Consider the following 26421-nt stretch of genomic DNA (forward strand, 5'->3'; position numbering starts at 1 on the left):
CTGAAACCCAGATTACGTTATTTCTGACCGAGAAACCAAATACCAATTTTCTTAGGTCTGGCTTCAGAATTGCCTCATAAGCGATATATTTTCAAAATCTCGTTCGTCCCGTATCTTTTCTTAAAGACTTCTGCAGTATAAGATCAGCACCTTCTCCAAATTTCAAGCTTCTCTCCTTTGTGGCTTGGGCTGGACAGTGATGAGTCATTAAGTAAGTATATAAGTATATAATTCACTCTGTACCGTTCTGTTTCGGAAGAAGACACTCGTCTTTTGTACTTCGTGTGGTGTTAACGCATTTATCTAAAAATAAATGCTGCCAGGACGTATCTGTACACTATGTCGCCATAGATTTAAAGCGCGCGCCGCGCAGGACCGGTACAACTTAAAGGTGCCTTGTGAGTTAGCTGGCTGGGCAGAGTGGGGACTCGCTTGCTCAAGAATGAGTTTGCAGAAGGGCTGTAAGGGGGGGCGGGGGGGGATTGGCATAGACACGGGGGGTATGGAGTATTAAAAATATTTTGGAAGACGGATGGAGATTTGCAAGCAGCCACAATCAAGTTCTTTTAGCTCCTTTAAAAACCTGCGTAATTATTATTATTATTCTCGTGTCAGAAACGTACATAAAAGACAATTTATACAACTTTGACAGATCCACATAGCTTATATAATCTTTGGCCACTTCCAGTGCATTTTCCGTTGCCTGGTGAAGGTCATCTTCTGTACAGGTGGCCGGACACAGTCGCCACTCAAGCATATGTTGAACAGTCTGTTCTTCCCCGCAGCCACATTGGGTTTCTTGAATGTATCCCCATTTTGCCAGGTTAAACCGTGATGTGCCCACTCCTGATCTCAGCTTATTCAAGGACTTTAAGGTTGGCCAACTCTCGTCATGACTAGGGAATAAAAGTTTATGAAAATCTTTTCCAGTCAGGATGTGGGATGTCTCAGCCCTCCATAGTTGTAGTCTGACATCTTCATCAGTGGTTGTTAGTTACTTGACCTTAGTTGTTGTGGGTAGGGCTGTTGCCCATGCATGGGATGCGTTTTTCCGTGCTCCATTTTCGTTCTTTCACTGTTTGCTGCACAGCAGGAGCAGGTGCAATTCTTGCAAGGTGGCGGAGCCACCTGCGCAAACCGACTTTTAAATCATTTTCTTGAAAGACAAATACTTGACCTATGCTATATTTTTTCTTCTCCCTGAGCGCTTTGAAGGGCCGCGGCCCCTCCGTGTCCCCGGGTCTGGGCACCCTTGACGAACGAATTATTGTTTGAGCTGTACATTTGAAAGATTTTGACTTGGATACTACACTTTCTGGCCATTAAAATTGCTACTCCAAAAAGAAATGCAGATGATAAACGGGTATTCATTGGACAAATACATTATACTAGAACTGACATGTGATACATTTTCACGCAATTTGCGCGCATAGATTCTGAGAAATCAGTACCCAGAACAACCCCCTCTGGCCGTAATAGCGGCCTTGATACGCCTCGGCATTGAGTCAAACAGAGCTTGGATGGCGTGTACAGGTACAGCTGCCCATGCAGCTTCAACACCTTACCACAGTTCATCAAGAGTAGTGACTGGCGTATTGTGACGAGCCAGTTGTTCGGCCACCATTGACCAGACGTTTTCAGTTGGTGAGAGATCTGGAGAATGTGCTGGCCAGGGCAGCAGTCGAACATTTTCTGTATCCAGAAAGGCCCATACAGGACCTGTAACATGCGGTCGTGCATTATCCTGCTGAAATGAAGGGTTTCGCAGGCATCGAAAGAAGGGTAGAGCCACGGGTCATAACACATCTGAAATGTAACGTCCACTGTTCAAAGTGTCGTTCAATGCGAACAAGAGGTGACCGAGACGTGTAACCAATGGCACCCCATACCATCACGCCAGGTGATACGCCAGTGTGGCGAAGACGAATACACGCTTCCAATGTGCATTCATCGCGATGTCGCCAAACACGGATGCGACCATCATGATGTTGTAAACAGAACCTGGATTCATCCGAAAAAATGCCTTTTTGCCATTCGTGCACCCAGGTTCGTCGTTGAGTACACCATCGCAGGCGCTCCTTTCTGTGATGCAGCGTCAAGGGTAACCACAACCATGGTCTCCAAGCTGATAGTCCATGCTGCTGCAAACGTCGTCGCACTGTTCGTGCAGATGGTTGTCGTCTTGCAAACGTCCCCATCTGTTAACTTGGGGATCGAGACGTGGCTGCGCAATCCGTTACAGCCATGCGGATAAGATGCCTGTCATCTCGACCGCTAGTGGTACGAGGCCATTGGGATCCAGCACGGCGTTCCGTATTATCCTCCTGAACCCACCGATTCCATATTCTGCTAACAGTCATTGGATCACGACCAACTCGAGCAGCAGTGTCGCGATACGATAAACAGCAATCGCGATAGGCTACAATCCGACCTTTATCAAAGTCGGAAACGAGCCATCACAACAACGTTTCACCAGGCAACGCCGGTCAACTGCTGTTCGTGTATGAGAAATCGGTTGAAAACTTTCCTCATGTCAGCACTTTGTAGGTGTCGCCACCGGCGCCAACCTTGTGTGAATGCTCTGAAAAGCTAATCATTTGCATATCACAGCATTTCCTTCCTGTCGGTTAAATTTCGCGTCTGTAGCACGTCATCTTCGTGGTGTAGCAATGTTAATGGCCAGTAGTGTATTTACATTGCCACTAATGCTTCAGGAAGAAGTGCATTTAACAGAGTGGAAGGGCGAATGGCGCCTCTTAGTCGCGAACTTACCGCTGTTGTATTAAAACATAACAATTTTGGTTCACATCTTGATTTCAGTTATCGAACCACTGACTTGGCTAGCAAAACGGAACTTTGAGATTGCAGGCATCGTGTTGGCCAATATTTGGGACCAGTTGGGCATTGACGGTTTTCCTGTGGTGGCCGAATATATTGTGCCAACAGATACCTGGCTTGGATATCGTACAGGCTAGGACACTGGAAAACGATGCTACTTGGTACGCAAATCATATACGTGAATCGCAATATTTTCGAAGAATTGTAAAATGCGAGGCTGTCGCGTGATGCGGTGTGCGACAATCTAGCCTGCGGCGATTATTACCTGTTTTGATTAAACGAAATTAAGACGGGTACGTACATGTAGGTAATGACGACACCGAAGGTAAATTTGCTACGCTGTTACTACAGCTATCTTGGACCTCAGAGCGTCAGCACATTTGAAGCACGTTCCGTACGATGGCTATTGCCCAGTGTCGAAGGGTACTTATTTAAAAGATCTTGTGGCATCTGTGGTAAATATTTTTCATTATATAAAGCCACTAACCAACACATGCAATCACATAAAAACCAACAAGAGGTTTTGCAAATGATGAAGTTTCGTCCTCAAAGAATTGCAGCTAGACATGCCAGGGAAGTACTATGATAAACGATGACGATGCTTTATGGTTGGATGAAGATAATGTGTACACGTCCAATGTTCCAAACATTATCCAAATCGAGACCGCAGTGACTACTATGCCGCCCATAAATAATAGAAAGAAATGGGTTCAAAGTTCTAGACTGAATTTTGTATAGTTAATTTGATTTGACATGTTTCGTGAATTTTCTAAAATGATTGATTCATTGTTGATTTTTTGAAATAAATATTTTATATAGAACTATTCTAATAATTTCGGAAGTGTTGTTTTAACTTAATAGCTTCTAAATTTAAAATTGCAAAATCCGTGCCGTCTCACCAGGGGACGGGAGTCGCACAAATTTGACCACCTGTAATAAGGATGGGGGGAGGGCTCCAAAAATCATGAAATTCGTTTGACGTAATTTTTGGGTGGCCTCTTATGTGATTGTAAAGTAAAAGTAAGTGTGTGAATAACAAAGGTTTTTTATCAGAGCTATAGTAGGGGCTGCCAAACAAAATGAAGTGCAGCGATAAAGTGTCACTGTTGTGTCTTACGCTTGAGACAGAGAGACATGAGGCTGTATAGGAACTCAGAGAAATGGAAATTCCAGCATTCACTAGAATTTTTAAATGTCAGCAGCCACTCTCTGCTAAGAATACAAAAGAAAGAATAAGGAACCATGTTGCGCTGGGTTTGTTTTAGTGTCTCTTCCTCGCCACCAATGTTTCGGTATATTTTAACCTATCACTGAATGAAGTGACAGTGGTTACTGGACTGTGTTCATATTCAGAAGTACACGGGCTCCAATCCTCGTTCGATCACTATATTTAGGTTTTTCCTGAATTCTCCCGATAGCATGAAGAGACGGAATGCCGGTATAGTTCCTTCAACTTGACCAACCAGCTTTCTACTCCATCCTTTTCCAATGCTAGCTCATGGTGTCTCGTTTATCAGGATGCTGAGGATGTGGTATAAAAATGAACAGAAGTTGAGGAAACAAATAGTTCTGTACTTTATGTTTGAAAGTGTAATTTCACAAAATGGTTCAAATGGCTCTGAGCACTATGGGACTTAACTTCTAAGGTCATCAGTCCCCTAGAACTTAGAACTACTTAAACCTAACTAACATAAGGACATCACACACATCCATGCCCGAGGCAGGAATCGAACCTGCGATCGTAGCGGTCGCGCGGTTCCAGACTGTAGCGCCTAGAACCGCTCGGCCACCCCGGCCGGCGTAATTTCACATATCAGTCCCAGAAACGAATGTGTTTCATTTGATGCTTTTCCAGACGTACCTTCTGTATTTATGTACCCTGTGTGATAAGCATTAAATAAACGAAATTTTTTTTGGAGACAGCTTTCGCGACCTCGCTGTATTTGATTGATACATACACCACGGTACGGTAGAAAGGCACAAAAAAAAGTTGACCATGTACATTGAAGACAAGAACACGGAAAGAAGCCCAAATGAATAAGGAACACATACCAAGGCGGTACTGATTTGGAGACGATTAAAACAGGTACCATGGAAGAGACGCATGTAGATCGACGAAAACGCATGATGAATTGTGGTCGCACATGAAAACATTTCATTGTCTCGGTGGTGTTTTAAACGTCGACAAGTATTTCATCAATCTGTTTGGATTTGGCATAGTCTCGGAAGAAAAAAGAAAAGAAAAAGGAGGTGTTGTCTAGTGTCTAATTGCGAATACAAATTATCGATTGTAATTCGAATGTTTGCATGTCGAATGTTGTAGAGGAAAGGTTAAAGAGATGAATGCATAGAAGCATGAAAAGTTGGTCTTTAAAAAATGCCTCGTGGAGAATAGTCTGGTCTTCGTTAGAAACTTACTTCCTCAAATCATTTTCGTCATAAGATCATTGGGAAGCTGTAATCAGAAGTAATCATTTGAAACAAAACAGCCAAGGAACAACATAACAACAAAAGAGACGCAGCAGCGATGATTAACCTCCACAGAAACGATCTCAGGCGGAAATGCGACCACACGTTGCGCATCTGAAATCTGCTACGCGCCGATGACGGAATAAACCGGCTGAGCGGCAGCGCCGCGGTAGCGTTGCGAACTGCGCATGCGCGGACTGCTGGTAGCTAGCGCTGCAGCGCAACTGCGATCAGACAGCCACGTGGTGCCGTGTCGTGAGTGCGCTGTCAGCAGTGCGTCGTGCGTGCTCGTCTCTTGACCTGGTCGTGCCAGCAGCCGGCGTCGCTGCGTGTTCTTCCCAATACGCAGCGAATCCCGCGACTGAGCAGCGGTACTTTCTTCTGTGGTTTGCTACCGGCGGGACCCCTCGCCATGGGGCGGTAAGTGTCGTGCTGCCGTCAGCTGCTAGCATATGGAAGCGCGCAGCCGTCTGACAGTGCCTGTATGCGGCTGTGGGCTTCTTTTGAATTGTTTTTATGACTTACCACGATATTAACTCACGTCATACACTCACTTCACACATTGTAGAGTTGATTATTTCCCGTAGAATCTTGTATTCGAACTGTCATACCCCAGACCACGTGTCTTACTTTCCTCCTCGTACTCGTGTTTTTTGGAAGTTAGATGATCCTTATTGTTGCCCTTGCGCGTATTTTATAATGCACGTACGGTCTACGACAGGCGCAAGCCGGATATTTTTACTAAGAAGACTGTCACTCAAACGAAAATAAGTTGGAAATTCGACAGCGGGTGTTTTGGAGGTGTATATCAGCAAGCTATTTCCTTCGGTATCGTACTTTCTTTAACAGACAGCATGCATGTGTTCGATGTTTCCAGGCTTGCCCAGAGTTGCTTGACAGGCTCATAATTAACTCACTGTGGTTCACGTCGAACATTAGGAAGCCGTAAATAGGCGCCCGGTATGTACGACATTGGGGAAACGAAAAAAGCCCCGATCCACAGCGCCTCTCAGCAAAACGCTGCGAGCAGGCGACTGTGAAGGAGAGGAAAGTTCTCGGTGGAGTAACCGGAACAGAACGGACAACGCGCAGTTCTGCGTTCCGCCCTGCGGCTCGTGCAATCCGCCTGGCTAGCAGCCGGTTTGTCCGGCATGCGCACCTCCGCTGTGCTGTGCTCTCCGCCATCGTGTCATTACCTCTTCGCTGCAGCCTCCCCCGCACCATAATCATCGGTCTTCTTTTATTCTTTAACGGTACTCAACATCGGTTTTCGGTGTTGAAGCTGCTATTCTTGTTCACGACAGTACTCGCTTGGATTACTAAGAAGCAATAACGCGTTGTTATCGAAATGAAATTGCTTTAAGTGTAGGACCACAGACGTATTTTCGGCTTTCTGCGATTCCTCGTACTCCCTCTAAGAAAGTATTAGTTGATCACAATCAAACGTTCTTTGTGTATTTCTCTCCCTCAACCTCTAGTCGAAGTGTGCTAATATTACTGTAGGGATTCTCATGCTGTCAGTCGGATTTCTCGTAAGATGAAAATTTTGTTTACATTTTCTCGTTACACAACACACAAAACTGCTCTTATCATGGCACGCTTCTGAATAAATTGTAAGAGTTGTTCAAAGCCGGCCGTTGTGGCCGAGTGGTTCTAGGCGCTTCAGTCCAGAACCGCGCGACTGCTGCGCTCGCAGGTTCGAACCCTGCCTCGGGCATGGATGTGTGTGATGTCCTTAGGTTAGTTAAGTTTAAGTAGTTGTAAGTTCTAGGGGACTAATGACCTCAAATGTTAAGTCCCATAGTGCTCAGAGCCATCAGTTCAAACAGCTGTGAATTGTGAAGACAAAACAAAAGGGGCGTCTCAATAATACATTTATCATTACCACCATTTAACTAAATTTAGTGTTCCAGTAACTGTTGCCTTTATTCTTGAAAATGTCTGCTGGCACATGCATTCTGATATCTGCATCTACACTGTGCAAACAACTGTGATGTCCATTTCGGAGGGCACTTCCCATTGTACTAGTTATTAAGGCTTCCTTGCGTTGCTTTCACGTATGGACCGCGTGAAGAATTATTCTTTAAACACCTCCGTGTGTTCTGGAATTAGTCTAATCTCGTATTTGCGATCTCTACAGGAGCGAAGCATAGGGGGTTGTGGTATATTCTTAGATTACTCAAAGCTCGCTCTTGAAACTCTCTAAGTAGGCACTCACGGGATAGTTTGCACCCATCTTCAAACGCCTGTCAGTTTACTTTTCCAACTGTTGACCAGTTTGTGCGGCTTCTGAATCGTCAGATAACAGTTAGCTCTAGTTTTTGTGCGGATGAACCTTAAACCAAATATGTCGTATTCATTTAATGAAAACGAGACATGGCTGTTGATAGCATCGGTTGTTATTAAGATTTTGGTTTTCGGCCTTCCACCATATGGGAGCTGCAATGTTTCGTTGTGACTGGTGAGAGTTAAAAACTTCTCCAGGGATCTGTGTAGTTTTTACGCAGAATAAACCCGCCTTCGTCAGTTACTCGGTAACTGATCGCAGCAGCACAAGAAATAACAGCCTTTGTTCCCGGCCAGAGCACTGACGGCATCATTAAAGGAGCGTGAAAGTGCTGGCCCAAGGCGCACGCGGCCGTATGCTGGTCCGCTATTACCTTGGAAACAGTTGCGGTATGTGTATCAGTCCTTGTCCTCGCCCCCGGAGAAAACGCTTGGACTACGCAGCACTTTCAGAAGTTTAAGAATATTGAATACAGAGACATCTGAAATAAATTACTCGCCAAGGGTATATTATATATAGTAGCTGACAGAGTTAGGTCATTTACGTCTGAGACGAATATATATTCAGCGAATGATTATTTACATTAAAGAAATTTAATGCAAATCAACCAAATGTGAAGCAACAAGGTATCCCAGCTCGAATGTTGATGTACCCAAACTGTCTCCCTTCTTTAAGCTGTGTCCTTTTCGCCCTTTTGTTTTAGATTACGGTAAGTGAACTGGCATGATACGAAACAATTATAGGTGGTTGTGACTTCTGTTTACGCTGTATATGTTGGCCAAAATACATGTTTAAATCAGGAGGTACGCATAAAATATCCGAAATTGTGCTAAACGCATTCTCTGTAAATTATTTCAAGCGTGAGCCCATTCGAACAGTAAACGGCCGGCCGTGGTGGCCGAGCGGTTCTAGGCGCTACAGTTTGGAACCGCGCGACCGCTACGGTCGCAGGTTCGAATCCTGCCTCGGGCATGGATGTGTGTTGAGGTCCTTAGGTTAGTTAGGTCCATTATATTGTGTAGGTAGTTTCCATGTCAAGAAATCAGTCAAAGAATTACTTTATGATGGAAAAGAAAAATATACTATTGGAACGTCAAGTCTGTGGACAATTCAGCGTCCGCGTGTTACCTTATTCCAAGGTCGCGGTGAAGTCCCAAGCCGTGTTTAGCGAGTCACGTCCTCCGCGTCGTGAAGCGCACGAGAGGCTGGGAAGACCCGGCTTTAACATGGTCGCCGCGGCCAGACGCTGGGGTAATCACCGCCAGGTTATTCGTTAGACGTGGACTGTTTGTGACCGTGCCAGTTCCGGGGTGCAGCTATTTTTATGTAATTTAGCTCTCACAGAACCTGCAGAGCTCTTCGTCGCGCCTTCTGTACCATACGATCGAAGAAGGCACGATGTCCGTACGCCCTCCAGTGTTCGGTGGCCACAGTTCAGGAATAAAAAGGGAGTTCATGAGAGTGTCCATGCGAAGCTCAATGCACAGAAATCGGTATTCTAAATCTCCGAAGACTGGGTTCAGTAATGAGTGAACACTGAGAGAATGAAAACTATTGATAAAAAGGGGTCGGGAGAAGAAAGTACAAACTCGCAATTTCGCATGGATTACCTGTTGCGTTATCGAATTCACTATATGCTGGTAACAGATAGTATAATTTTTACAACTTGAAAGAGCTGTCTACTATTTACATTGTTTTATTTTATGTAAGTTCTTGTCTTTACTTTAACCCAGTGAGTCAAAATGACGCTCTCATAGATTAGCACTTTTTCCCACCGACCCGTTCAGTCGGATTACAAAGACTCAATAAGGAACAAAAAGGTAAGCCAAAATATTGACGAAAAAGTGGAGCTTTGAACAGTCTGCGGGTCAAAATACTTACACAGCTTTCCTTGTCTGTGACATCTGCTCCAAAAAAAAAAAAAAAAAAAAAAAAAAAGAATGCAGTACACTTCGGAAAAACGTTAAGGGACGCCGACTTCCGATATCTTAACAATTGAAATTTGACGGGCGCTGTAAATAGCTCAATTATCAGATCTCGAAGATTATGTTGTTGATGAGATGTGCTCTAATGGCACAGCTACAGTTCCGAAGGAACGTCCGGTAGTGGTTAGGCTCAGACGATTTGCACAGATGCCATTCTGCCAAATTGTGAGATTCGGTGTTGTGAAGGAGGGGGTGTAGAGTATTGGTGAGGGGGAAGAAAATAGTTTTGCTGTTCACCTTCTTCCCCAACCCACATTCCTTACGAGGCTTTCTGTTGGTAGGTGCTGTTATTCGTGACGACTCCCATGAATTATCGTGTGTCGCGAAAGTAAATATGAATGTAGTGGCAACATAGGAATCCCAGGAATGTGAACTGATACAAGAACGCTGTATTGACAAAACTGAGTCATCCCCTGAAGGCTATTTCACAAGGGCAATCACGGTATTAACGGTTCGCGGTGTGACGCACCGACACTACTGTGAAGGACGCGCCACGAGATAGGAGAGCTCGCAACCCAATTTCCGCTGCTATTAACATGTCATTGACAGGAGGAAAGATGGCACTCGAACTTGTATAGTTACGAGTTATTCTCACATAACACGTCTTATTCTCATATAACGAATGTTATTCGTGTGTAATGTATTCTGTTAAGCCCCTTCGTAAGATGTTTCCATTATTCGTGTGTAATGTATTCTGTTAAGCCCCTTCGTAAGATGTTTCCATTTCTCTCGAAATATGTCTGTGGCCTGTGATCAATGCGGATTAACAGAAGCGAGAAAATTCAGTAGAGATTACAATGTGACAGTATCACTCTTGCAATTGATTCTACTTCGTTGGCTGCATTCCATCGATTATTTATCCTCTTTTTTGTTGTCCAGTTCGAGACGCATACCGTGGCTCGGGGCAAACATTGAGCGATGAGAAACTAAATAACTACTTTTTACAACACTTAGGCAGTTTCTGTTTTACTTCTGAGATGTAAAATATGAGACAGCTGTATAGTAAACCTTTTATTTAGTATCGATAACGTGTCTTTTGTTGAGAAAGAAAATTTGTTTTGAGTTCTTGCAAGAAATGAGGTACTCTTCTTAAAAAGTACTACTTTTCCAGTAGACTGCACATCGAAAATTGATGGACGAAAGTGAATAAAAGCTACTTCGAAACTGAAATATTCCCAAGAACGCGTCCATTGTATGTTCAATGTGAAATAACTTCACAGCTTCATTCGGAAGGCCTGTGAGATTGCATTAGCGAGAGTGTTGCGCATGTTGGGATATTTGCTCATATTAGCCACCCTTCACTTCAAAGTTTCTAGACATTTGTGTGTGCGTGGTTGTCTGGTGCGTTGGCGAGTGAAAGTAGTCCGATCAACTGGCCGGCAGTATTATTCCGATGTATTTCGAGGGCAGCTGGAACTCTTGGAACTTAAGCACAGACAGGTATACGCCGAAAAACGCCTGCTTGTCTGTAGTTTGTAGATTTAAAGGCTGCAGTGGAAGTTGCAGTTGCATTGTATCTCACAGTGGTATAGTGGTTACCGAGACATCGTCGACGATGCGCTTAACCGTAACCTTCATGCCTTTCCTCTTTTTATTACCGTATCCCCACAATTATTAGCGACAATGGAGATGTCTGTCTGCATTGACCCCGCATTGATATGGCCTGCTACATGAAGAATGCATTGGAAAACTATGTATACGTAACAACACTGGATGCTGTAGCTTTATGCTCTACATACAATAAAATGATTATAAGAAACTCAGTTAAGAATCGATTAAGCATTTGTCCCCCTGTAATAGTTAAACCTGTCAATCTCGTAACTGGTAATATTTAATGCTGAGAACAAGGTAGCATCACCGATTTAGCCTCTTATGATCATCGGTCAGTAATACATGTACTTCTTCCCAAGTTTAAAATGATATGTGTTCGAAGCCTGTGAAACAGCCCATTTCACATAATCCCAAATTTTGTGAGCGGCGGGTTAACGTTGAGCAGAACAGAGATCGGGGTTCCAATGCAAGCGCATCTGTATTTCCATAAACTGGCCGATAGTGGTAGCCTTGTGCGAAGTTTCAGGAGAGCCGTGTTTCAGGAGAGGTTTAAAACGATAATCACATAGGTACCAACACCAAACCTATTTTCCTGTTACCGACATCGTTATACCATATACCAAGCAGTGGTTTAAGTAATAAGGTATGTATGTACATTTACTTTTGCTTGATAGCAATGTGTATAAAACTCGGAACATCACGACCTCAGTAAAAGGATCAGCGATGCATTGCACATCAGAAGTGGCTACTAGTGTATGCATATATTATTATTTCAAATTCCCGGGTTCGATTCCCGGCGGGGTCAGGGATTTTCTCTGCCTCGTGATGACTGGGTGTTGTGTGATGTCCTTAGGTTAGTTAGGTTTAAGTAGTTCTAAGTTCTAGGGGACTGATGACCATAGATGTTAAGTCCCATAGTGCTCAGAGCCATTTGAACCATTATTTCAATGTAGACAACTCTCCGTCCAGTCAGGGTCATGTTGACGCAGAGGTCATAAAAATACTTATATCAGACCTACAGATTTTATTTGGGACAACGCTCACATTCTTGGCTGTACTTGTGTGAAATGACATGCAGATTTTGCAATTGTGGATGAAATGTACATATATTTATCGTCCTGTGAAAGAGGTTATTGTCAGCCTCTTATTTGCCATCGTCGAGAAATTTCTTCGTACGATCTCCTCTTTCGTCGATCAAATAAAATATAGCTACGGAAAAATCATCGAGTTCGTACAGGTAGCACGGAAATGTGTGCTAGACAAAGCGCTGGAGTAATTTGAATTATGCTTAAAATCATCAAGAGAGCAGTATTGTTCCAGTAAGGTACTGTTGGTAAAGTTGCGTCGTTTACTGATAATTATTTGTTTCGTCAAAGGTTAAAAGGAATTCTAAACATAATGCACATCACGAAACTTCGCGTATAGAAGGTTGTAGATTGTAAGAACACCATATTTTAATGTATTATTGAGACGTGTCATCGTGGTTGGTGCCGTGCATCAGGTGGTTTAAAATGTAGTTGTGAATACAGCCATTCTCTATCGACGATCGCTTGCTACTCTCCCAGATATTGGTGTGGATCTATTATCAAAGTGAGTGAGAAGGTGTTTCTCTACACCTATTCAAACCCCACGCTACTATCTCATTTGCGTTTGTAATCTTAGAAAGGACGGCTCCACAACAAAATGGTTTTGTAACTCGCAGAAATTAGAAAGAATTTCGGAGTTACCGAATGTTTTCTTCCCAGTGCTGCTATCTCATCCAGGCCAAGCTGCTATCTCATCCAGGCCAAATTTCTGTTACAGCACACGATGCGTTTTGACATTCTGGTGGATAGCTTCGGCCGTTGTAAAACCTGTTTTCCTGTAGACATTCCCACTTATTTTGCGACGTAAATTCTAAGATTTTTTGATTGGTGCCCAAACTACTGCCAAAGCCTGCAGGAATGCTTAATATGGAGCCTGTGCGATTTAGATCACAGTGATTATAACATAGTCCAATGTCTCGATGCGATTACTAATGTAATCTGCTTGCGTTTCACCCTGCCTTCGATCTCTTGGCATCCAGAGACAGAGCACGAGAATGAGTGATTATCTAGTGAGTCGTATCATCTGAGCTTGAAGAATGAAAAAAAAAAAAAAAAAAAAGAATTCTTTGGACCACTTCGAACATTCATTCAGAACACTTTAATATCTTATCCAGATCGTAAGCATTTTCGGATTTAAATAAGACCATTTTAGACCAAATGGCTTATTAGCGATCATTCTAAAATTCCTTAAAAGTCATCTCTTTCCATGTAAGTTTCTCTGAAGCACTGATAGCAGAATCTTTTATTATATACGGAAGTTACCACATTCAAGCATCTGTAGGTGTTATAACAATCTCTTATGGTATCGCAGTTATTTACTTAGACTGGGCGCCGAGATTTTCGTTTCTTATCCATCCCCACTTTACATAAGTTTACAGTTTTCCTAGATTACTTGGAAGATATGTTCTTCAGTTGAATGAAAGAATATTGAAAGAATAATAATAGGGATGTTGGTCCTGGATGTCGTTTTGAAGTATTTAGCTTTCATTTGACACGTATTGTACGTGTGCGGCAGCAATAGACGCGAACGTATTTCTGTTTTTCTGTACGATATCCAAACATCTCGTGATGAGCTGATTGAAAATGTAAGTTAAACATTTCGAGACAGTTATCACCCCATCTCGAACGTATGTCTCACATTCGAGAAATCCAGGCTTAACAGCAACGACAACAACGCGGCACTGAACTAGAGACGCCCTCGTCGCATCGTATATGAGGCAGTTAAAATTAAGACGTCTGACACAGAAATCGTGAGGGATCTTTATCAGCGGATACTGTACTGATTACGATACAAGTTACTGCACTGCACGAATTTTTGGCCGCCTACGTCCAAGTATCGGTGAGAAATCCAGACATAATTCGAACAGTTGGCCATGCTATTAGCACGACAATGCCAGAGAAAGCTGGTGATGAAATCGCCCTAGATTGCATTACTGATTGCTATACTACGGCTAGCCCGGCGTGTATCGGTATTTCGAAACCTTGTAGTACGTGGTTGCACCACAAGATAATTATTTTGTAGGCGATACTGGGAATTTATAGGCAACTGATACAATGGCCTGTAATGATGGAAAAGAGCGACTTTGCATGCTACTATAATATCTCTGTAGTTTGTAAAGATTCGGATTATCACCACAACCTTCCTTTCAAGGATTTGGCTATTGCCTGTTGCGAACGCTCAAACGAAAACATTCCCATCTCTTGCAAGGTCTTGCAATATCTGTTTTCCCATTCGGCTCTTAGTTCAAGTATATTGGAGAATTCTGTGACATGGTATTAGCAGGAGGTGGTGTTGCAAAACTTTATTATTAAATGTTGTTTATTGCTACAGTAATCCACCGAGATACTTTCTGAATACGTGAGTTGTAGGGCGACAGATTATATGGATGACAAGATGACTCCGAAAAAGTTTCTCCAGTGTGTCTACAAACATTGTTTCGTGAGAATTTCGAAGCTACAGTCTGGAACCGAGCGACCGCTACGGTCGCAGGTTCGAAACCTGCCTCGGGAATGGGAATGGATGTGTGTGATGTCCTTAGGTTAGTTAGGTTTAAGTAGTTCTAAGTTCTAGGGGACTGATGACCACAGAAGTTAAGTCCCATAGTGCTCAGAGCCATTTGAACCATATTTCGAAGCTACCCCTAATGACTGATGAATCATACATGACAAACGGGAGAGTAATACATTGGAGACGAACCGATGAAGGTACGTCAACGCAGAGTGGTGTGTAAGAAAAATTTCAGACTTGGAACTAATGCTGGTTACGTAGATCCTACTTTGGAGTAGTGTGATAAACTGGAGATTTATTCTAATTTGCCCTCGTAGTCAGCAGCGGAAATGAAAAAAAAAATCACTGTGATCATTAAAACCGTGCCGCATGTTTGGCTCACCCACCTTCCTTAGGCTGGTATTTACGTCGGAAAGAAGGAATAGTTTTCTAATCAAAATGGATAAAATAATGGAAGGAATATTATTAGGAGAAACAAAATCGGTCGTGTCATTTTCAAAGAAACCATCCCGGCAATTGCTTTAAGTAAATTAGGAAACCACGGAAATACCTAAATCTAGATGGCCTTGAGGGGCTTTTAAACTGTCGTTCTCCCGAATGCGAGTCCAGTGTCTTACGAGCCACTGCGCCATCTCGCTCGGTACTGCTATGGCGTTGCACATGTAGAGGAGGGTTTGCACCACAGCCCTGTAACGAGGCAGTTTTACACCAGACTTAGAAGACGTTGGTTGTCCTCGACAGCCGGAATTCAGGGACGTTGGTTGTCCTCGACAGCCGGAATTCACGGTCAATCTTCACGCAGCCTGAAAGCGGAAGACAGCCTTACATGAAGAGAAACTTGCCGGTTCCCAAAGATCACAGGTTACATTAATGAACATTTGTGAACATTTGTTTTTGTGACGCTTTAGCTCCACGTCTACAGTTGTGTCATTAGAGAGACGAAACAGGTTATTATTTTCAGACAGGGATGTGATTATTGGTTATATCGTTTTTAAATGAACGTCGCAATGTTGTGCTGACAACGGGTAATTGCCGATTCATAGAGTTTTTTTTCTTCCGTTATGTACTACGTTAATGTACACGAAACGTTCTGTATTACTTTAGAAAAGTCACACGTCCCCAACTTTAGGAAAACAGTATAATTTTGACAAGAAGTATCCTTAGGCACAAGGGCTAGTTTCGGCCAAATAATTTGTTCTGTCGACGAAAAGTACGACTAACTGGTTGTCCATTGCTTTTTTTCTTCTTGTCATTGTAGATCCAAACAAGCATTGAGTTCTCCAGCTATCATGGATAAAATAATGCTATGGTCAATTATTGTTTCAATGGCATCGTATTCAAAGGATTCGGCTGACTACCAGTGAATGCGCCCTTGAGTTATTTGCATACTCTAGCGTCGGGGAACGCCCGTAGGCAATGAATAGCGTTGTTAGTCAACAGTATTCTGTTCGCAAAATACGCAGCTTTGTCTATTTGTCTACCTGTCATACCAATCCTTTGACTCTGTGGACTGAGCAGCTGCCGTGACAAGTGTTCTTTCGTTTGAGATGATCTAGCAGTTTGTGTTAAAACAATTTCACGGTGTCAGTTACCTAGAATTATTGAGCTCTCAATTTCCATGACAAGAAACCAAGAACAGTACATTCCTAGCGATTGATTATTTCAGGCCTAAGCAGTGGATTGACTAACGCTTTTAGCTTTATGTAGTGGTTATTGACCATAGATATCTTTATTTATCGCGATTCGAGAAGCGAATAAAAAGTCAGATCTCCGTTAGATTCCTGTCTTTTGCGAGCAGGACCGTGTTAGTCGAACGATCCACGCATGCTTATCGCCGATGTAATCTTTTAATAACTGCAAAGGTTATTTTTTTTAATCCACAATACAGGTTTAACATTGTCAGGACAAAAAAATTGTTGAAGGTAGTTTTAACTGGTGTTCAAGAGCATCCGCACGAAGGTAACGTATGTAAGTCACTCTGCGATTAATTACGCGCTGTCCTTTGTCTTTGTTGCGGTAGTGCATTTCTAAATGGTTCAAAGCACTATGGGACTTAACATCTGAGGTCATCACTCCCCTAGACTTAGAACTACTTAAACCTAACTAACCTAAGGACATCACTCACATCCATGCCCGAAGCAGGATTCGAACCTGTTACAGTAGCAGCAGCGCGGTTCCAGACTGAATCGCCAAGAACCGCTCGGTCACAGCGGCCGGCTTACATTTCTAAGTGAAGCAAAAAGCAAGTCTGTCGTTCTCTGCCTTTTAATCGTCGAAATACTGACACTGCTTCCAACGAGACAACTGTTCAGCAGCTGTCTCCCATACGATGGAGGTAATTCGTGCGTTTCAATTCGACTTCAGCGTTTTCCCAACCGATTTTTTACATGTTGCTTTGTTGTTGTTGTCGTCGTCGTCACCTTCAGTCCGAAGACTGGTTTGATGCAGCTCTCCTTGCTAGACAATCCTGTGCAAGCACCTTCATCTCTGGGTAACTATCGCAACCTACATCCGATTGGAGGTTCTTACTGTATGCGAGCCTTGCTCTCCCTCTACGCCCCCCCCCCCCCTCCCTACTTTCCACACTCGCTCCCATTACCAAATTGGCAATTCCTTGATGACTCAGAGGATGTGGCCCTATCAACCGATCTCTTCTTTTAGTCAACTTCTACTATAAATTTCTGATTTTCCCATTTAGATTCAGTAACGTCTCACATGAGGTTCGACCTACTCATTGTACTCGTAACCTGCAGCATTCTTTTATAGCACTATATTTAAACCGCAACTATTCTCTTCTTGTCTGAACTGCCTTTTGTTCTCGTTTCACTGCGTGGCTGCATCGTAGACAAATACCTGAACAAAAGATTTCTTGGTATTAGATGTTAACAAATTCCCGTTTTTTAAAAATGCATTTCTTATATTGCCAGTCTACGTTTTATATCTCCTCACTTCGGCCATCATCATTTACTTCGCTTCCCAAATAGCTGAACTCATTAGCAGTGTCTGACATAATTACAGTGTTATCGACAAAGGTATAAGTTTCCATGTATTCTCCTTCACAATCCTTTCTCACTCCCTTCTCAACCAGTGCTTCCCATTCATATTCTTCGACTCTTCGTAATGAAGTCTTGTTTCTCGACAAGTTGTAAATAACCTTTCGGTCCCTGTAGTTTATCCCTGCTACTTTAAAAATTTCAATGAGTGTAATCCAGTGAATATTGTCAAAAGCTTTCTATAAACCTATAGGTGCTATGGACGTAGGTTTGCCTTTCTGCAAGTCGTAGGGACAATATTGCCTTGCGTGTCCATACGTTTCTTCAGAACTCAAACTGATCTACGCTGAGGTCGGCTTGTACCAGCTTTTCTGCTTTTCTGGATATAATTCGCGTCAATGTTTTGTAAGCATGGCTTTCTGAAACTGGTAGTTCGATAGTGTTGACATCTGCCTTCTTTGGAAGCTGGAATTATTACATTCTTCCTGAAGTCAGAGGGTATTTCGCCTGTCTGATATATCTTGAATGCCAGGTGGAATAATTTTGCCATTGCTAGATCTCCCAATGATGTCAGTAATTCTGATATAGTGTTTCTACTCCAGGGGCCTTCTTTCCAATTAAGTCTTAATACGAGGGTTATTTTTAAGTAAGGCAGTTGTCTGTCTGATGATAATTGCTCTCTTAAATTAAGTAGGCCTACATTAAACTAAGCTATCGAAGTCTGCCCTGATTTTTCGGAAAGTAGCTGTTAAGTTGGACGTATCGTTGATCTTCGTTTAAGTTGAATGTATAACTCAACTTTTGGTATATTTGTAGTTGTTTCGATCGAAGATGAGCGTAGTAGTAATTGATCGCTTTGCAACGTAGCGTTAGGAATACTAGCAGTCAAAAGTGGCACGTAATCAAGATGTAAGAGCTTCTTTCCTTAGCATGAAGATTGGATTGCAATATTTAATCGAAAGACTTTGTCACATGAGTATATCCAACACGTTTCATTAATTACTGCGTTGAACCGAAGGTAAACATTGAGAATCCAAGGAAACCAGAAAGTCTTTCCAGCTGAATAGTTAACAGAAGATATGCTTACCAGTATCTTCACAGTGTGCTTGGCAACGATGTGACGTGCTTGCTAGGAGGTAGATCAGGAGCCATGTTGGCAGTTGATAGCCGTTCCCATTACTGAGATACGTTCTTGAAAATAATGTCTAGACTAGCTTCATCTCCGAATATCGCACATGTAGTTTCCGTACCTCATCTCTATACCACCAATGGTTAACAATGTCCCTCCAAGCAGTTAGAATCTTCTTACACTCGTCTAGCTTTGTCTCCCCACACCAGCCAGTCAGATCAGCCAGCTAGCCCGGTTCTCCAAATCGAAGTGCGACTGACCTCTGAAGAGTACATTTCTCCATCTATCGTCCAATACTGATGCTGATTCTGCAATAAAGCGGCTCGTCTCTACATTGCCGTGAGCGGACACTGGAACTAGAATCACCCGAGGCAGCTGTAAGCTCTGCAGACATATGTTGATTTCGTCGTGCTGTTAGGCTCAGATATCGGCCCTGTCGTGCGTAGGCATTCATGACCAACCGTATATTGATCCCCATAAACATTTTGTGTGTCCCAAACGTCGCCAAAGCATTGTAATTACACATTGTGCCACATGCAACGCTGATGGAGACCACAGTCTGCTTGATAGCAACGATTCACCTCTGTACGCTGTAAATCTTGCTAATAAATATGTTCTGCTCACAAAGAATGCTCTCACACGACTGATCTAATGAATTGTGATATTTTACGTGTGAATAAATTTATTATTCGAAGTAAACTGTACTCTGTTTGTATTCGGAAAGCACAATTCTGGTCGTGGGGAAATCTTGACAACCGTTTTTCTCATTTGCCGAATTTGTTTAAATTTTTAGATGCTAGTGTCGAATACATATCCTGCTGATGACCTAGCCTTGTATTGATAATACAGAACATTTATTTTGGAATACAGAGGAGAGGTATAGCTACTTTAATTTTTTTATTAGATCCGCGAGGCATGCTCGGAGAGCTCAGCTTATAATGAACAGCCCGCAAATGACAGAGATCCGCCATTGATTCCCGACCCGGCATGCAGGGCTATTCAGAGTGCACGAAGTCACGATCGTTTGTGCGTCGTGTTTATATTTTCTGACCTAATTTTTCAGGTCTTCTTGCTTCCATCTTGATTTACATTTTCCGTGGTATCCATAAAATGCTTCAGTGATGCATGCATAGGTCCCTAAATCAAACAGGAGATCTTCCCCTGCCCGCATCTCGTGGTCGTGCGGTAGCGTTCTCGCTTCCCACGCCCGGGTTCCCGGGTTCGATTCCCGGCGGGGTCAGGGATTTTCTCTGCCTCGTGATGGCTGGGTGTTGTGTGATGTCCTTAGGTTAGCTAGGTTTAAGTAGTTCTAAGTTCTAGGGGACTGATGACCATAGGTGTTAAGTCCCATAGTGCTCAGAGCCAGATCTTCCCCCTCGTGCCCAACTAAGCGAATGATCAGTCTTTTATGAGCCCAGTGTCGCCCAGACGTTGAACTACGACAGCTCTTTCCCTTACATGTAATGTAATAGATGAGTAGGACATTAAACCGGTTATTTTTTGTTATTAATACTTACGCTGATGTTGATCTCATTTCGGAGTCGAATCTGTACAAGTAAATAACTGCTGTGTTTGTATTACGCTTTCGCCATACCACCGAACAAGGTGGGACATCGGTTCAAATCCCCGTCCGACCATCCAGATTTACGTTTTCCATGATTCTCCTAAACCTCGTAAGACAAATACCAATATGGTTGTCTTGAAAAGAACACTGCCGATTTCGTTCTCAATCCCAGCTACCGCGCTGTCTCTAATGATCTTATTGTCGACGGGACTTAAAGACGAGACGTTAAACACAAGTATCATCTTTTCCTTTCGATATAGGACCAGTTCCAGCAAGGCTCTTTATCCTTGGTATCACTAAGATGTAATGCTGGTTTACAAATTAAAGTCGTATTGTATTGTTGTCTCGAAGATCGCGAAGGGGTAGGTTCAGCCGCCTGCGAGGTATTTTGTGTAGACGGTGCTAAAGAGCTTTCATAAAGGTTAGAAACTGCACCATGCAATAAACACCTTGACTTGATAATAGGCTTGTTGGCAGATGAATCGACGGTTTACACGGGGAAACAGAAGTAAATGAAACTTCCTTGCAGGTTAATAATGTATATTGGACCGGAATTCGAATCTGATACTTTGCCTGCCTGCCAGAAAGTTTGAATCAGCAAACACTTATGCAGAGTGAAAATTCACTCTGGAAGAGTGCCCCATGCTGTGGCTAAGCCGTGTTTCCGCAACATCCTTTCATTTTGGAATGCTAGCCCCGCAAGGTATACAGGAAAAATTCTGGAAAATTTGGAAGGTAGGGGATGAGGAAAGGGCGGCAGTCCAGCTATGAGGGCGAATTGTGGGTTGCGCTTGGACAGCTCCGTCGAATAGAGAACTTCTCCGCAAAAGGCAAAAGTCCCAGGTTGAATCCCGGTCCAGCACACAGTTTTGATCTACCAGAAAGTTCCATATCAGCGTACTACTCTTCGTTGCAGAGGGAAAATACATTCTGCAGCTGTACGTGATTGCGGGACTGCATTCTATGTCAATATGGAGTATTTCAATAATGATTAGTTATTTGCAGTTGTCGGATGTACGGTTAAATACATCTGAAAATCTTGAATGCTAGGTGCTTCGCAGCTGTCGTATTTGTTAAGACTCTTGCTATACATCATGCACTGCATTTAAATTACTTAATAGCCAGACCAGTATTCGTGCATAGAGCCCATCATCAGTGGATAGATGTTTATGTATATTCTTTGTCATCTGTATCGGACGCTACATCCGACGTTACTGCTCTGCCTTTAATGAGACACATGGGCTAATGCACAGCTCTGAATAATACTTGACACGGTCGCAGGTTCGAATCCTGCCTCGGGCATGGATGTGTGTGATGTCCTTAGGTTAGTTAGCTTTAAGTAGTTCTAAGTTCTAGGGGACTGATGACCTCAGAAATTAAGTCGCATAGTGCTCAGAGCCAATACTTGACTCGTAAATATCTTAGGGAAGAACCGTACGCCTTCTGCTTTACACCCTGTTGCTGTGTTAGCAAAGTAATTTACTAGATGATGATCCTGCGTTCGAATATTGAGGAATAGACAGATTTTGCGATTTACATATTAATGAACATAAAAAACAGGGAAACATTTGTAATAAACATAATAAACTGCAGATTTAACTTTTAAGAACAGATGGCTTGAATAAGGTCCAAACTGCTACAGAATGGTGGTCCTACAAGCAGTTTTATATTAAATAAAGCTAATTATTGAAATATATCACAGCCCTTGAATTATCTAGCGTGACACGAAAAATGACGATCTTACCACTAGATCAAGCCACGACGTGTGCTCAATACGTAAGTTTCTTCACCTGCATTCTTAGATGCCCGTGACTTTATATCGATGTCACGAACCTTACTCCATTCTCTTCGTCCATCCTGATCGCAAGAGCGCATTTGCCACCAACGTCGTGACACTTCAGCCAGTGAGAGCTCGAACAAGTTACACATTTCGTACAACACTTGACTAATATGCAAAGGACCTCCGTTCGTATACTAATTATTCAGTAGCTAAAATAAAATATTGTAATTGACAGTGTATGACATGACCAATTCTTGTCGTTTGCAATTACATATCTCTCTAACTTTGACATATTTATGCTTCTAGCTCACATTCATTCATATTATACCCACCGTTGATCATAGATTAGTAAATCGAATCACTGCTTCATTTCATCAGTGTAAATATGGAAAACGGCCTGTTAGATACCCTTAGATACATAAACTTAATATTATAGAATATTTAACAACAACAACAACGTTGTTCTTGTTTGTCTCGATGATGGCTACTATGCAATGCCGTTACCGGCTATATGATGTATTGTGTATCATGATGTTGTTGTGGTCTTCAGTCGTGAGACTGGTTTGATGCTCCTCTCCATGCTACTCTATCCTGTGCAAGCTTCTTCATCTCCCAGTACCTACTGCAACCTACATCCTTCTGAATCTGCTTAGTGTATTCATATCTTGGTCTCCCTCTACAATTTTTACGCTCCACGCTGTCCTCCAATACTAAATTGGTGATCCCTTGATGCCTCAGAACATGTCCTACCAACCGATCCCTTCTTCTAGTCAAGTTGTGCCACAAACTTCTCTTCTCCCCAATCCTATTCAATACTTCCTCATTAGTTATGTGATCTACCCATCTAATGTTTAGCATTCTTCTGTAGCACCACATTTCGAAAGCTTCTATTCTCTTCTTGACCGAACTAGTTATCGTCTATGTTTCACTTCCATACATGGCTACACTCCATACAAATACTTTCAGAAACGACTTTCTGACACTTACATCTATACTGGATGTTAACAAATTTCTCTTCTTCAGAAACGCTTTCCTTGCTGTTGCCAGTCTACATTTTATGTCCTCTCTACTTCGACCATCATCAGTTATTTTGCTCCCCAAATAGCAAAACTCCTTTACTACTTTAAGTGTCTTATTTCCTAATCTAATTCCCTCAGCATCACCCGACTTAATTCGACTACATTCTATTATCCTGGTTTTGCTTTTGTTGGTGTTCATCTTATATCCTCCTTTCAAGACACTATCCATTCCGTTCAACTGCTCTTCTATGTCCTTTGTTGTCTCTGACAGAATTACAATGTCATCGGCGAACCTCAAATTTTTTATTTCTTCACTATGAATTTGAATTCCTACGCCAAGTTTTTCTCTGGTTTCCTTTACTGCTTGCTCAATATACAGATTGAATAACATCGGAGATAGGCTACAACCCTGTCTCACTCCCTTCCCAACCAATACTTCCCTTTCATGTCCGTCGACTCTTATAACTAACATCTGGTTTCTGTACAAATTGTAAATAGCCTTTCGCTCCCTGTATTTTACCCCTGCCACCTTCAGAATTTGAAAGAGGGTATTCCAGTCAACATTGTCAAAAGCTTTCTCTAAGTCTACAAATGCTAGAAACGTAAGTTTGCCTTTCCTTAATCTAGCTTCTAAGATAAGTCGTACGGTCAGTTTTGCCTCACGTGTTCCAATATTTCCGCGGAATCCAAACTGATCTTCCCCGAGGTCGGCTTCTACCAGTTTTTCCATTCGTCTGTAAAGAATTTGCGTTAGTATTTTGCATCCGTGACTTATTAAACTGATAGTTCGGTAATTTTCACATCTATCAGCACCTGCTTTCTTTGGGAATAAAATTATATATTACTCAGTATGTGTAAACATGTGTGGCGAAATCGATGGTTTAATTGTAAATATGTTTATGATGCAGTTGTTAATTCTTTATACGATATGTTGCATTCCGTTGGCTGACTAGTCCTCCTCCGTTTACTGTTCCAGTCTTCCTTGCCTCGTTTCATATTATTCAAGTGAGTGTTATGTCTGTCGTCGGCAGCCATGTATGCTACTTAAGGTCCAACTACCTGCAGTCCAGCACGGCTCACGTGCGGCCGCCTGTAAACTCGGCACCGGCAAAAGCCGGACGCTCATTCTCGCTAATCCTCCTCGCATTGTCCTTAGGCCCACTCCATACCCCCCAGCGGAAACCATTTCCACATTCCAGCCTCTAGCCTCCCACTTAGCTGTTTGTTATGTTCAACTAAAGCTTGGGGGTCTTCCAAGATTCGTTAAGTTACAGCCTTCTATTGTAAGCGTGTCCTCGACCGCTCAACCAACATTTGCTAGTTGTTCAGTTCCAACGAAGGCTTCTTTCTGGGCTCGTTAAGTTACATATTGATTACGGGCTCTATGCCCGAATACCGATCTGTTCATCAAAGTAATTTCCAACTCATGGTGTACAACTAGATGTCTTTGGGGTGGGGGGGGGGGGGGGGGGGGGGGAATCGGAGTCATTTATTGCATGATGCAGTTCCTAACGTATCTGCAAAAAGTTAGGCGTCTATGTAGGTGACTGCGATGAGTGCAGTTGATGTTTTTAAGTGTCGTATTTGTGTTGTTGTTTACGATTAGGGAGAGGAGACGGTGCGGGAAGGTTTCGTGCTTATCCCCAGTGCATTGACACTGCATAAAGTTGTAATGGACGTTACGGCACCATGCCCCTTCCCATTGCAGGACAAAACATTTTTGTCACCGACAGGATTCGGATTAGGTTCCTCCGAGTCGAATGCCAGCGCGGAGCGAGCGCGCGTTTGCGACCTCGGATGCGGGCCCGGGTTGCAACGTGCGTCTCCGCCGTGGAGGCTCGAGGTGTGACGCGGGGGTGGCCGCAGAGGGAAGCGTATTTAGAGTCGAGCGCGGCGCGTGCGCGCACTATTTTGGCTTTGTCCCGCGAGCTTTACGTCAGAGTGCGTGTGAGTGCCGCCTGCCGACGCACGTCCTTAGTCGACTGTACATCCGACGATGCCAGGACGCACGCAGCCGAACCGCCGTGCTGCTCAGCGCCCTCGGAACCCCGCCGACCTCTGGCAGGTAGGCACCAAGTGGCTGGCGCTTTGTACGCGCCCCAGTGTTGTCGCGGCTTGGTTATCGCGATCTCTGTGAATTGGTGTAAATATTTTCGCTTACAAAAGTAGAGAAGCGGGGGAGGAGAAGCTCTGTGTGTGTTATATTAAGCTGTCGACAATACCTGATAAACACAGGACAAAATGAAAAGAAGAAAAACCTAGTAAACACTTAACGCTTTCTTATAGTTTCTCACCAGAAGTATTTCTGTCACCTCCTCCCCCCCCCCCCTTTCCCATTTTTTTAAGCTTCAGCGTCTTCACTCCTTGTTTGGGTCTCAGCCGGTAAGCGTCTCACCATTGTTTCGAGTGGATTCAAAAGGTTTAGTTGCATGCATGTTAAGTGGCGTTTTACAATCACACACATGCTGCGAAAGGAAGTAGATGTGGGTATTGGCTACGTGCCACCCAAGCTAACAGAACTGGAGCTATCCACTTCCTCTCGAAGATAATAAATGGTGTTAACATTGTCGTATTCGTATAAGCTGTATTTGTATGATTAGCGAAATTACAAATGCTTAACAAGCTGTACAAGTACAGTGAATCCAATGCGTGGGGTACATTAAGACTGTGGACTCTTAATCGAAAGGAATCACTCGCCTGGCAATTGAAATTAAAGTTCGGCGTGATTTCCCTAAATTACTTCAGTCTAATGTCGGTATGGATCTTTTGAAACGGCCACGGTTGCTTTAGCCCCACACCCTCGTCCAATTGAACTTGTGCTTAGCCTTTAATAACTTTACTGTCGACAAGGCCTTAAACTATATGTTCTTTCCTTTTCTTGGGTTCAATTAATAAAACTGCTAAAGAATTTACAAGTGTACGTCTATCGTCCGCGGAATGGAAGAACTCTTGCATATGTATTGAATAGAAAAGTATTCCGTACCAGCAAACACATCCCTACAAAGTGCTTGGTCTCTAACAAAATTGCTTCTGCGGCTAACTGCTGTTGTTGCAGAATCACTATTTCCTAGTAACAGTCTCCATCCCACAGCAGAGTGACCCCGAGATGCAACAGAGAACCGCCAATGATCAGTAATTGGGGGGAAATAAAGGGCACCGTTACCCAGGAAGTCGTTATGCATGTTGCAATAAAACTAATGCTGTCATTCGAG

At 43.1% G+C, this 26421-nt stretch overlaps 1 protein-coding gene across 3 annotated transcripts in view; it reads left to right on the plus strand.

Annotated features, from left to right (window-relative positions):
• Window positions 1-26421, plus strand: part of LOC124607417 (A-kinase anchor protein 1, mitochondrial) — a 273098-nt gene that overhangs the window by 177636 nt on the left and 69041 nt on the right. Inside the window, exon 1 of one of the 3 annotated variants that reach the window (XM_047139744.1) lies at window positions 5558-5727. The exons of 1 other annotated variant lie outside the window; for it this stretch is intronic. The gene's annotated coding sequence lies outside the window, so the exon portion shown is untranslated. Of the gene's footprint in view, window positions 1-5557; window positions 5728-25144; window positions 25275-26421 lie in introns of those variants that run through there. One more of the 3 variants, XM_047139742.1, reaches the window with a different exon arrangement.

This window comes from Schistocerca americana, chromosome 3, assembly GCF_021461395.2.
Source record: "Schistocerca americana isolate TAMUIC-IGC-003095 chromosome 3, iqSchAmer2.1, whole genome shotgun sequence".
NCBI lineage: Eukaryota > Metazoa > Arthropoda > Insecta > Orthoptera > Acrididae > Schistocerca > Schistocerca americana.